The sequence below is a fragment of the Bufo gargarizans genome, chromosome 2 (assembly GCF_014858855.1).
Source record: "Bufo gargarizans isolate SCDJY-AF-19 chromosome 2, ASM1485885v1, whole genome shotgun sequence".
Lineage (NCBI taxonomy): Eukaryota > Metazoa > Chordata > Amphibia > Anura > Bufonidae > Bufo > Bufo gargarizans.
This window is the reverse complement of record NC_058081.1, coordinates 57,438,197-57,452,552: the sequence shown is the minus strand read 5'-3', so window position 1 is coordinate 57,452,552 and position 14,356 is coordinate 57,438,197.

Sequence of the window (14,356 nt, the reverse complement as noted above, 5' to 3'; positions counted from 1 at the left end):
TTGCGGATCCGATCCATGTATCAGTGGATCCGTAAAAATCATACGGACGTCTGAATGGAGCCTTACGGGGGGTGATCAATGACAGGGGGGTGATCAGGGAGTCCATATGGGGTGATCAGTAGTTCATAAAGGGATAATAAGTGACGGGGGGTGTAGTGTAGTGTAGTGGTGTTTGGTGCTACTTTACTGAGCTGCCTGTGTCCTCTGGTGGTCGATCCAAACAAAAGGGACCACCAGAGGACCAGGTAGCAGGTATATTAGACGCTGTTATCAAAACAGCGTCTAATATACCTGTTAGGGGTTATAAAAATCACATCTCCATCCTCTGGTGGTCCCTTTTGTTTGGATCGACCACCAGAGGACACAGGCAGCTCAGTAAAGTAGCACCAAACACCACTACACTACACTACACCCCCGTCACTTATTAACCCTTTATGAACTACTGATCACCCCATATAGACTCCCTGATCACCCCCCTGTCATTGATCACCCCCCGTAAGGCTCCATTCAGATGTCCGTATGATTTTTACGGATCCACTGATACATGGATCGGATCCGCAAAACACATACGGACGTCTGAATGGAGCCTTACAGGGGGGTGATCACCCCATATAGACTCCCTGATCACCCCCTGTAAGGCTCCATTCAGACATTTTTATGGGCCCAAGTTAGCGGAAATTTTTTTTTGTTTTTGTTTTTGTTTTTCCTTACAAAGTCTCATATTCCACTAACTTGTGTCAAAAAATAAAATCTCACATGAACTCACCATACCCCTCACGGAATCCAAATGCGTAAAAAATTTTTAGACCTTTATATTCCAGACTTCTTCTCACGCTTTAGGGCCCCTAAAATGCCAGGGCAGTATAAATACCCCACATGTGACCCCATTTCGGAAAGAAGACACCCCATGGTATTCCGTGAGGGGCATATTGAGTCCATGAAAGAATGAAATTTTTGTCCCAAGTTAGCGGAAAGGGAGACTTTGTGAGAAAATACAAAAAATATAAATTTCCGCAAACTTGTGCCCAAAAAAAAAAAATTCCTAGGAACTCGCCATGCCCCTCACGGAATACCTTGGGGTGTCTTCTTTCCAAAATGGGGTCACATGTGGGGTATTTATACTGCCCTGGCATGTTAGGGGCCCGAAAGCGTGAGAAGAAGTCTGGGATCCAAATGTCTAAAAATGCCCTCCTAAAAGGAATTTGGGCCGCTTTGCGCATCTAGGCTGCAAAAAAGTGTCACACATGTGGTATCGCCGTACTCCGGAGAAGTTGGGGAATGTGTTTTGGGGTGTCATTTTACATTTACCCATGCTGGGTGAGATAAATATCTTGGTCAAATGCCAACTTTGTATATAAAAATGGGAAAAGTTGTCTAACTTCGACTAACAATCTTCTACACTGGCAGAGTGGTCATCCCCTGACCCTGAAAAGAGGTATTCCGAAGGGACAGTACCTCAGGGCCAGGAGGAACTGTTCAGGCCTAGGTGACTTTAGAGCTGCTGCATCTGACCTCAGAGGCCGTTTTATTAATCGGGGATACCCACAATATGCTTTGAAACAAGCGTTCCATCACTCCATGAGTACAGATCGTACCCAACTGCTGGTTCCAAAACCAAGAAACACTGTGGACCCTACGCCCAGAATTGTCGCAACTTTTGACAAGGCTCACAATAATGTTCGTGACATTTTGCAAAATCATTGGTCTATTTTGAAATCTGACCCAGATATTGGGGAGCTTATTCCAGATTTTCCCTCAATCACGTACCGACGTAGTTCAAATCTACGTGACCACTTGGTGAAGAGTTTATATACACAACCTAAACCTGAGACCTGGTTAAAAAATACCCTCAAAGGTACCTTTCCCTGTGGCTCATGTATCATCTGTAGGAATATCCTGAGAGGAGAATTCTTTACCAGCCACACAACAGGCAAAAGGTACAAGATACGGGCGTTTATCAGGTGTACCTCTGTGGGTGTTGTATATCTAATCAGTTGCCAATGTGGGTCACAATACGTCAGTAAAACAAGACGTGAATTGAGACGCAGATTCGGTGAACATATGTCAGACATCCGTAACAAACGGGACACATCAGTGGCACGTCATGTATGCGAAATGCATGACGGTGACCCTGATGCGTTAAAAATACAAGGGATTGAATTAGTGAAGATGTCAATCCGTGGAGGGGATATTGACATACCCTTACTACGAAAAGAAGCGATGTGGACATATAAGTTGCAGACAGTTCAACCACCAGGGCTTAATGAGTCCATATCTTTCGCCAGTTTCATCTAATACAGTAGTCCCAATACACATGGGATGATATATGTCATCTATATTGGAGCTGTACGTCTGATAGTGGAGTTGTACATATTTATATGCCGCCCTTTAAATTTGATTTCATATTTGATTTGTATACATTTATATGCTGCCCTTTAAGTTTAAATTTGGATTTGAATTTAAATATAAATATGATCTAAATATGATGTAAGCTGCATCTTGTCTTTCCATTTTGGTATATCAGGGGTTATATATATATATATATATATATATATATATTGATGTGCACTTATACATGCTGGATGTATATTATATATATATCAAACCTGAGCTGCGAGTATCAGTGATGTTTTTTGAGTCTATCAGTGTAGCAATTCACCCCTCCCCATTGTTGTCATACGACATGGGTAGGAGCGGTACCTGTCTTTTTCTGTTTATGAATCTTGAGGGCACCCCTTCTTGTGGATTTGCTCTGGTTTCAAATGACACTACATGGGCCGCGAACTTCATTCCCCTTGTTACTGCGTAAAACGCAGCCTATGTCAGGAAGTGTAAGAATTATTTTCGGCATCGGCCGGTCAGAGGGCGGAGCCAGAGGGCCCGCCCCTACTTCTGATTGGAGATGGTACCGGTACACTCTTCCTGTTGGGCGGGGCCTCGTCCATATGAACTCGGCGTTCTATCGGCCGCGTGCGGCCATTACAGCGCCATTAGCCATAGCACACCACAGTGCGGCTTACTGTTGTGACATTAGTAACAATAAAAGAAGCTCCTGAAGATGTGTGATATTAACAGGTCACATAGAAACGCGTAGAGCTACTACATTGTATCAGGATACAGCTCTTTAGGCAGGACTGCATTAGATGCAATTAACCTTTTAGTCAGCCTTGGTGTTTGCATGTGATGAATGGATGAGCCAAAATATACTGGCTTTGGTGTGTGTGAATAGAGCTAAATCAAATTGGCTCTGAGTGATTGTATATAGCCAATACTGGCTGCGGATATAGGGCTGTGACCTAGGTATATACCATCAGCCATACACATAAAAGATTGATCTGTATTCTACACTACATCTAGTGGTTGTAAGTCCTTTGAGACTTTTATTTGACAGAGGCAGTGTGATCAAGTGTATTGAGCATTTCAGGATACCTGTACCAGTTGGCACAACCTTATCTGTGTATATACATCCTACAGGATCACCGGCTATACACACACAGTGCATCCATTCACACTGACTTTAGTGTCCCTTTACTCCGGCCTGCATATGCATAGAAATTCCAGCTAGCAGGTCGGGTTCTAACCTAATCTTTCTAATGTGCAGAGGTATTTGTTCCCCTCTCTGTATACATTTCAAAGATTAGTTGCCTGATGGTCACAGATTGTGACATATGGGTTTCCCCACCCTCTTTTTAAACAGACTTTAAATAAAGCTTTGTTCTTTAATTTTAAACGTTCATCAGGCTGTGATTATCTAAGTATTATAGGAACGTCTACCAATCCAATTGTTCTTGTGTGTATTTAAAAGTTGTCTTTTGCCAAGATATTTCTCTCACCCAGCATGGGTATATGTAAAATGACACCCCAAAACACATTCCCGAACTTCTCCTGAGTACGGCAATACCAGATGTGTGACACTTTATTGCAGCCAAGGTGGGCAAAGGGGCACACATTTCAAAGAGCACCTTTCGGATTTTGCAGGCCATTTTTTACACATTTTTATTGCAAACTACTTCTCACGCATATGGGCCCCTAAATTGCCAGGGCAGTATAACTACGCCACAAGTGACCCCATTTTGGAAAGAAGACACCCCAAGGTATTCCGTGAGGGGCATGGCGAGTTCCTAGAATTTTTTATTTTTTGTCGCAAGTTAGTGGAATATGAGACTTTGTAAGGAAAAAAATAAATAAAAAAATCATCATTTTCCGCTAACTTGTGACAAAAAATAAAAAATTCTAGGAACTCGCCGTGCCCCTCACGGAATACCTTGGGGTGTCTTCTTTCCAAAATGGGGTCACTTGTGGGGTAGTTATACTGCCCTGGCATTCTAGGGGCCCAGATGTGTGAGAAGTACTTTGCAATCAAAATGTGTAAAAAAAATGGCCTGCGAAATCCGAAAGGTGCACTTTGGAATATGTGCCCCTTTGCCCACCTTGGCTGCAAAAAAGTGTGACACATCTGGTATCGCCGTACTCAGGAGAAGTTGGGGAATGTGTTTCGGGGTGTCATTTTACATATACCCATGCTGGGTGAGAGAAATATCTTGGTCAAATGCCAACTTTGTATAAAAAAATTGGAAAAGTTGTCTTTTGCCAAGATATTTCTCTCACCCAGCATGGGTAAATGTAAAATGACACCCCAAAACACATTCCCCAACTTCTCCTGAGTACGGCGATACCACATGTGTGACACTTTTTTGCAGCCTAGGTGGGCAAAGGGGCACACATTCCAAAGTGCACCTTTCGGATTTCGCAGGCCATTTTTTACAGATTTTGATTGCAAACTTCTTCTCACACATCTGGGCCCCTAAATTGCCAGGGCAGTATAACTACGCCACAAGTGACCCCATTTTGGAAAGAAGACACCCCAAGGTATTCCGTGAGGGGCACGGCGAGTTCCTAGAATTTTTTATTTTTTGTCGCAAGTTAGTGGAATATGAGACTTTGTAAGAAAAAAAAAGAAAAAATCATCATTTTCCGCTAACTTGTGACAAAAAATAAAAAGTTCTATGAACTCACTATGCCCATCAGCGAATACCTTAGGGTGTCTACTTTCCGAAATGGGGTAATTTGTGGGGTTTTTCTACTGTCTGGGCATTGTAGAACCTCAGGAAACATGACAGGTGCTCAGAAAGTCAGAGCTGTTTCAAAAAGCGGAAATTCACATTTTTGTACCATAGTTTGTAAACGCTATAACTTTTACCCAAACAATTTTTTTTTGCCCAAACATTTTTTTTTTATCAAAGACATGTAGAACAATAAATTTAGCGAAAAATTTATATATGGATGTCGTTTTTTTTGCAAAATTTTACAGCTGAAAGTGAAAAATGTCATTTTTTTGCAAAAAAATCGTTACATTTCGATTAATAACAAAAAAAGGAAAAATGTCTCAGCAGCAATGAAATACCACCAAATGAAAGCTCTATTAGTGAGAAGAAAAGGAGGTAAAATTCATTTGGGTGGTAAGTTGCATGACCGAGCGATAAACGGTGAAAGTAGTGTAGTGCAGGAGTGTAAAAAGTGCTCTGGTCATGAAGGGGGTTTCAGCTAGCGGGACTGAAGTGGTTAAAGTGGTTAAACCTGACAGGGCACACCTGTGAAGTGAAAACCATTTCAGGTGACTACCTCTTGAAGCTCATCAAGAGAATGCCAAGAGTGTGCAAAGCAGTAATCAAAGCAAAAGGTGGCTACTTTGAAGAACCCAGAATATGACATATTTTCAGTTGTTTCACACTTTTTTGTTATGTATATAATTCCACATGTGTTAATTCATAGTTTTGATGCCTTCAGTGTGAATCTACAATTTTCATAGTCATGAAAATAAAGAAAACTCTTTGAATGAGAAGGTGTGTCCAAACTTTTGGTCTGTACTGTATGTCATCCACAGATCCCCCATCAGATGCATCAGTGTGGAGGGAGGAGGCAGAGACACTCATGTCGGGGCCCGGTGCAGTGATTCTACTCTAATACACCGGGCCCCACAGCTGTTAAATACATTCAATCCGATCTATATCTAAATGTATACAGCACTATTCGGTACTTACTGTAGTACCGTAAGTATAGCATTAAGACGGCGCAGACCGGCAGCTCCCTCCTCATGCGCCACCTGCTGCGCCTGCCTGCTCATTCATAAAGTGAGATAGGCGGGCAGGCGGCGCATGAGGAGGGAGCTGCCGGTCTGCGCCGTCTTAATGCTATACTTACGTTACTACAGTAAGTACCGAACAGTGCGGTATACATTTAGATATAGATCGGATTGAATGTATTTTACAGTTGCAGGGCCCGGTGTATTAGAGTAGAATCACTGCACCGGGCCCCGCCATGAGTGTGATACTTCAATGGCCGCACTGTGCAGCATAGCAGCCAGCGAAGTATCCGCTTATTAAGACGCACAGCTATTTCCCCCCCACTTTTGGGGGGGAAAAAGTGCGTCTTATATGGCGGAAAATACGGTACCATATGGGATGTTATTTTATATTTTAATAATGCAGGTGTTTTCGCACACAGCAACTCCCATGAAGTTATTTTTTTAACCCTTTCAACCCCGGGACAGTTTTCACCTTCCTGCCCAGGCCATTTTTGGGGGGGAAAAAGTGCGTCTTATATGGCGGAAAATACGGTACCATATGGGATGTTATTTTATATTTTAATAATGCAGGTGTTTTCGCACACAGCAACTCCCATGAAGTTATTTTTTTAACCCTTTCAACCCCGGGACAGTTTTCACCTTCCTGCCCAGGCCATTTTTTGCAAATCTGACCAGTGTCACTTTATGTGGTAATAACTTTAAAACGCTTTTACTTATCCAGGCCATTCTGAGATTGTTTTCTCGTCACATATTGTACTTCATGACAGTGGTAAAATTGAGTCGAAATATTTCATTTTTATTTATTAAAAAAATACCAAATTTATCAAAAATTTTGAAAAATTTGCAAATTTCTATTTCTCTACTTTTATAATAGATAGTAATACCTCCAAAAATACAAACCGGATTCCAAAAAAGTTGGGACACTAAACAAATTGTGAATAAAAACTGAATGCAATGATGTGGAGATGGCAAATGTCAATATTTTATTTGTAATAGAACGTAGATGACAGATCAAACGTTTATCCGAGTAAATGTATCATTTTAAAGGAAAAATACGTTGATTCAAATTTTCACGGTGTCAACAAATCCCCAAAAAGTTGGGACAAGTAGCAATAAGAGGCTGGAAAAAGTAAATTTGAGCATAACGAAGAGCTGGAAGACCAATTAACACTAATTAGGTCAATTGGCAACATGATTGGGTATAAAAAGAGCTTCTCAGAGTGGCAGCGTCTCTCAGAAGCCAAGATGGGTAGAGGATCACCAATTCCCACAATGTTGCGCAGAAAGATAGTGGAGCAATATCAGAAAGGTGTTACCCAGCGAAAAATTGCAAAGACTTTGCATCTATCATCATCAAATGTGCATAACATCATCCGAAGATTCAGAGAATCTGGAACAATCTCTGTGCGTAAGGGTCAAGGCCGTAAAACCATACTGGATGCCCGTGATCTCCGGGCCCTTAAACGACACTGCACCACAAACAGGAATGCTACTGTAAAGGAAATCACAGAATGGGCTCAGGAATACTTCCAGAAACCATTGTCAGTGAACACAATCCACCGTGACATCCGCCGTTGCCAGCTGAAACTCTACAGTGCAAAGAAGAAGCCATTTCTAAGCAAGATCCACAAGCTCAGGCGTTTTCACTGGGCCAGGGATCATTTAAAATGGAGTGTGGCAAAATGGAAGGCTGTTCTGTGGTCAGACGAGTCACGATTCAAAGTTCTTTTTGGAAATCTGGGACGCCATGTCATCCGGACCAAAGAGGACAAGGACAACCCAAGTTGTTATCAACGCTCAGTTCAGAAGCCTGCATCTCTGATGGTATGGGGTTGCATGAGTGTGTGTGGCATGGGCAGCTTGCATGTCTGGAAAGGCACCATCAATGCAGAAAAATCTATTCAGGTTCTAGAACAACATATGCTCCCATCCAGACGTCATCTCTTTCAGGGAAGACCCTGCATTTTTCAACAAGATAATGTCAGACCACATTCTGCATCAATCACAACATCATGGCTGCGTAGGAGAAGGATCCGGGTACTGAAATGGCCAGTCTGCAGTCCAGATCTTTCACCTATAGAGAACATTTGGCGCATCATAAAGAGGAAGGTGCAACAAAGAAGGCCCAAGACGATTGAACAGTTAGAGGCCTGTATTAGACAAGAATGGGAGAGCATTCCTATTTCTAAACTTGAGAAACTGGTCTCCTCGGTCCCCAGACGTCTGTTGAGTGTTGTAAGAAGAAGGGGAGATACCACACAGTGGTGAAAATGGCCTTGTCCCAACTTTTTTGGAATTTGTTGACACCATGAAATTCTGATTCAACATATTTTTCCCTTAAAATGGTACATTTTCTCAGTTTAAACTTTTGTTCCGTGATTTATGTTCTATTCTGAATAAAATATTAGAAGTTGGCACCTCCACATCATTGCATTCAGTTTTTATTCACGATTTGTATAGTGTCCCAACTTTTTTGGAATCCGGTTTGTAGTTATTACTTTACATTCCCCATATATCTACTTCATGTTTGGATCATTTTGGGAATGCCATTTTTATTGGGGGGGGGGGGGGGACGGACGTTAGAAGGCTTAGAAGTTTAGAAGCAAATCTTGAAATTTTTCCGAAAATTTCCAAAACCCACTTTTTAAGGACCAGTTCAGGTCTGAAGTCACTTTGTGAGGCTTACATAATAGAAACCACCCAAAAATGGCCCCATTCTAGAAACTACACCCCTCAAGGTATTCAAAACTGAGTTTATAAACTTTGTTAACCCTTTAGGTGTTCCACAAGAATTAATGGAAAATTGAGATCAAATTTTAGAATTTCACTTTTTTGGCAGATTTTTCATTTTAATCAATTTTTTTCCACTAACAAAGCAAGGGTTAACAGCCAAACAAAACTCAATATTTATTGCCCTGATTCTGTAGTTCACAGAAACACCCCACATGTGGTCGTAAACTGCTGTACGGGCACACGGCATTGCGCAGAAGGAAAGGAACGCCATATGGTTTTTGTAAGGCAGATTTTACTAGGATAATTTTAAGCTGCCATGTCACATTTGAAGACCCCCCCTGATGCCCCCTTAGAGTAAAAACTCCAAAATAAAAGACCCCATGTTGGAAACTACGGGATAAGGTGACAGTTTTGTTGGTACTATTTTAGGATACATATGATTTTTGGTTGCTCTATATTACACTTTTTGTGAGGCAAGGTAACAAAAAAAATAGCTGTTTTGGCACCGTTTTAATTTTTTGTTATTTACAATATTCATCTGATAGGTTAGATCATGTAGTATTTTTATAGAGCAGGTTGTTACGGACGCGACAATACCAAATATGACTACTTTTTTTTGTTTATTTCAGTTTTACATAATAAAGCATTTTTGAAAAAAATATTCTGAAAGCCATAGTTTTTATTTTTTGGGAGACTTTCTTAGGCTAAGTTCACACGGGCGAGTATTCCACGCGGGTACAATGCGGGAGGTGAACGCATTGCACCCGCACTGAATCTGGACCCATTCATTTCTATGGGGCTGTGCGGATGAGCGGTGATTTTCACACATTACTTATGCGTTGCGTGAAAATCGCAGCATGCTCTATATTGTGCGTTTTCAACGCAACGCAGGCCCCATTGAAGTGAATGGGGCTGCGTGAAAATTGTAAGCATCCGCAAGCAAGTGCGGATGCGGTGCGATTTTCACGCACGGTTGCTAGGAGACAATCGGGATGGAGACCCGATCATTATTATTTTCCCTTATAACATGGTTATAAGGGAAAATAATAGCATTCTGAATACAGAATGCATAGTACAATAGTGCTGGAGGGGTGAAAAATAATCCACTTGATCGCGCAGCCGGCTTCTCTTCTGTCTTCATCTTAGCTGTGTGCAGGAAAAGGACCTGTGGTGACGTCACTCCGGTCCTCACATAATCCATCAACATGGTAAAAGATCATGTGATGACCGGAGTGACGTCACCACAGGTCCTGTTCCTGCACAGAGCTAAGATGAAGACAGAAGGAGATGCCGGCTGCGCGATCAAGTGGATTAAGGTGAGTTAAATTTATTTTATTTTTTTAACCCCTCCAGTGCTATTTTACTTAGCATTCTGTATTCAGAATGCTATTATTTTCCCTTAGAACCATGTTATAAGGGAAAATAATACAATTTACAGAACACCGATACCAAGCCTGAACTTCTGTGAAGAAGTTCGGGTTTGGGTACCAAACATGCCGATTTTTCTCACGCGCGTGCAAAACGCATTACAATGTTTTGCACTCGTGCGGAAAAATCGCGCATGTTCCCGCACCCACCCGCACATTTTCCAGCAACGCCCGTGTGAACTCAGCCTTAGGTAGGGTGTCATTTTCTGAGGGATGAGAGGACGGTTTGATTTGTATTATTTTGGGGTGCATATGACTTTGATCGCTTGGTATTACACTTTTTGTGATGTAAGGTGACAAAAAAAAATGGCTTTCATGACTGTTTTTATTTTATTTTACGGTGTTCACCTGAGAGATTAGGTCATGTGGTATTTTTATAGAGAAGGTTGTTATGGACGCAGCAATACCTAATATGTCTACTTTTTGTATTTTTTTTTTACATTTAACTCAATGAAAGCATTTTTAAAACAAAAAAATAAATCATGTTTTAGTGTCTCCATAGTCTGAGAGCCATAGTTTATTTTTATTTTTAGGTAGGGGCTCATTTTTTGCGGGATGAAGTGACGGTTAGATTGGTACTATTTTGGGGGGCATATGCCTTTTTGATTGCTTGGTGTTGCACTTTTAGTGATGTAAGGTGACCCCCAAAATTTTTTTTTAGCAGTTTTTTTTTTTTTTGACAGTGTTCACCTGAGGGGTTAGGTCATGTGATATTTTATTAGAGCCGGTCGATACAGACGCAGCGATACCTAATATGTCTACTGTTCTTTTTTTACCTATTTTTTTTATTGTTTTACTTTATTTTGGACGTTTAATTTTTTTTTTACTTTTTTTTTTTTTTTTTTTTTTTTCCTACTCTGGGACTTCAACTTCTAGGGGTCTGATCCCCTTTACAATGCATGACAATACTTTTGTATCGTAATGGATTGGCTGTAAGTGTGTTACACAGTGTAATACACCTACAGCTTCCTGCCTGTGAGATCCAGGGGGCTGGATCTCGCAGGCTGTCATGGAAGGCAGCCACGATGCCTAAGGAAGGCATCACACTGCCTTCCCTGCCATCGGATCCCCGTCACAGCAGCGCGGGGACCCGATGGCTGCTCCCTCCCTCCCTATACATCGCACGGACCACAGCACATCAAAGTTTAATGCACGGCATCAGTGTTTTCACCGATGCAGGGGTCCGGCTATCAGTCACTGCTGGACCCCTGCTGCTGATCAGGCGGGTGCAGCTCCTGCACCTGCGAGATCAGCCCGCCGTAATAGTACGACGCTGGGCGGCAAGTCATGTCCTGCTGCGCCATACTATTACAGCGCTGGTCAGGAATGGGTTAATTGTTCTTTTATTTTGATTTTGGGGAAAGGGGTGATTAGAATTTTTTTTCGATATATTTTTCTAAACTTTTTAAACATTTTTATTTTTTTTATTTTATCATCAGATTGCAACTTGAATAGAATAATGGAATATGCTCCTTTATTCTATACATAACTCACTATATCCCAGTTCAGTGCTGCCACCTGTTGGTTTGAAGTGTAATATACAAGAAATGAGGGCAATATGCGGGCATCGGCCGTGTGCTCCCCGCATCACGGATGCAGACCCATTCGCTTGAATGGGTCTACAATCCGGAGCTGCGGTGTGGAACGGAGGCACAGAAGCACTACGGAGTGCTTCCATTGCGTTTTGGTCCGTTCCTCCGCACCGCAAAAAAATAGAACATGTTCGCATAGGAGGCTTTCCCCGATCTCCACTTGTGGGGGGGGGGGGGAACACTTCTGACCAGGAAATATTTAGCTCTCTAAGATGCTAAGAAGTGGATGGGGCTGCGTGAAAAACGCATTGCATCCGCAAGTAAGTGCGGATGCATTGCGTTTTTCATTGATGGTTGCTAAGAGATGTTATTTATAAACATTCCGTTTTTTTATCACGCGCGTGAAAAACACCAATGCGCATTTCACCCGCATGAAAAAAAATGAACCACTGAACGCAATCGCAGACAAAACTGACTGCAATTGCTTGCGAAATGGTGCAAGTTTTCCTGAACGCATCCGGACCTAATCCGGATGGTTTGTGTGAAAGGGGCCTAAGGGGTCTAATAGTTTTTTTAAAAAAAGTTATAAAAATAAAAGTATCACCCCTTGCCCAATTTTACATATACAAATATATTAACAATATAAATATAAACATGTTCGATATCGCCACATCTGAAAAAGTCTGAACTATTAAAATATTTTTTTCAAATTCTTGTCCCGTGAATGTCGAAACGAAAAAAAAAAATGAAAAACATGTGATTCACTATTCTTTAGTCAACCCTCCCCCAGAAAAATTGAGTAACAATTATCAAAAAGTCGTATGTACCACAAAAACTACAGTTCGTTACGCAAAAAACAAGCCCTTATACGACTTAATAAAGCGAAATATAAAAAAGTTATGGCTGTCAGAAAATGGCTATGCAAAGAAAAGAGATTTTTGCTAAGGTTTTTATTTTTTTTAAAGTAGTAAAACAAAAAAAATAACTATACACGTGTGGTATCGCTGGATTTGTATTGAGCCGCAGAATAAAGAAGTCATATAATTTTTAGCGCACAGCGAACGCTGTGATGTCAAAACCTTGGTAGAATTATGGTTGTTTTTTTTTTTCAATTTAACCCCAAAAGATTTTTTTTTTCTCATTTTCCAACAAAACACATGCTAAATTAAAAGGTACCATTAAAAAATACATCTTGTCCCGCAAAAAATAAGCCCTCACGGTGTGCTGTCTGTGTTTTTTTTGCGGACCCATTTAAATTAATGGGTCCGCATCCTATCCGCAAAAAAAAACGGAACGGACACGGAAACAAACAACGTTCGTGTGCATGTAGCCTTATGAGGGCTTTTTTGCGGGACAAGTTGTACTTTCTAATGGCGCCATTTACAGTTGCATACAATGTAGGGGAAGCAGAATTTTTGTTTCCAAAAGGGGAGGGAATTGGGAAAAAACACAATTCTGACAAAGGTTTTTTTTTGTTTTGTTTTTTATACCATTCACTGTGTGTTATCTTCATTCTCCAGGTCAGTACGGTTACATCGATACCACACTTGTATAATTTTTCTTGAATTTTAATACTGAAAAAAAAAAATGTAAATCCTTGAGATGAAAAAAATAGTATCACCATATTCTGACACCTATAACTTTTTTGTAGTTATGTGTACAGAGCTGTGTGCTCTGGGTTCATTTTTTGTGGGGCGATCTGTACTTTTCAGTGATACCAATTTGAAGTGTGTGCGATTTTTTGATCACTTTTTATAAAAAAATTATTGGGGAGTTGAAGTCACAAAAAATGGCGAATTGGCTGTTTATATATTTTTTCCCCATTACGCCATTTTCCATATACCATTAATATTGTCATATTTTAATAGTATAGGCATTTTTGCACATGGCGATGCCCATGATGTTTTTTTATTGGTTAAGTATTTTTATTTTAAGGAAACGCGGTGATTTGGACATTTATATATATATATATATATAAATATATATATTTTTTTTCTATTTGTAAAATCTTTTTAACTTTTTTTAAGTCACCCTAGGTGACTATAACTGGCAATCATTAGATTGCCCATTGTGTTCATTGATGGCTATATAGCCATGATTGAACACTTCATTTTAAATATAGCAATACAATGCTGCCACCTGGTGGCCTGTATTGTTATATTCCTCTAATAGACTCCGAATCCTGCTTGAGGCTTCCGTCTATTAGATCAATGTAACAGGTTCCCTGATCTCAGTCGCGGAACGCTGTTACCGGAGCAGAAGCGCGTGGTTTCTGCTTCCGAACTGCTCAGATGCCATAGGCACATTTAACCACGGCATCTGAAGGGGAAAATGTATGCGATCAGCCTTATGGCTGATCACATACATGTGCCGCGGGTCTCTGCAGAAACCCGGCAGCTATGGCGCCCGCTGCATGTGCTCGCCGGCGCCATATTTAAAGACCGGACTTCTGCTGTACATGTACGGCGGAGGTCCTGAAGGGGTTACAAAACAAAAATGGGTTAATATTTGCCTAGATTCTAGATTACATTGACGTATATATGGGGATTTCCAAGATCCGTGAAATTATGCACGAGTCA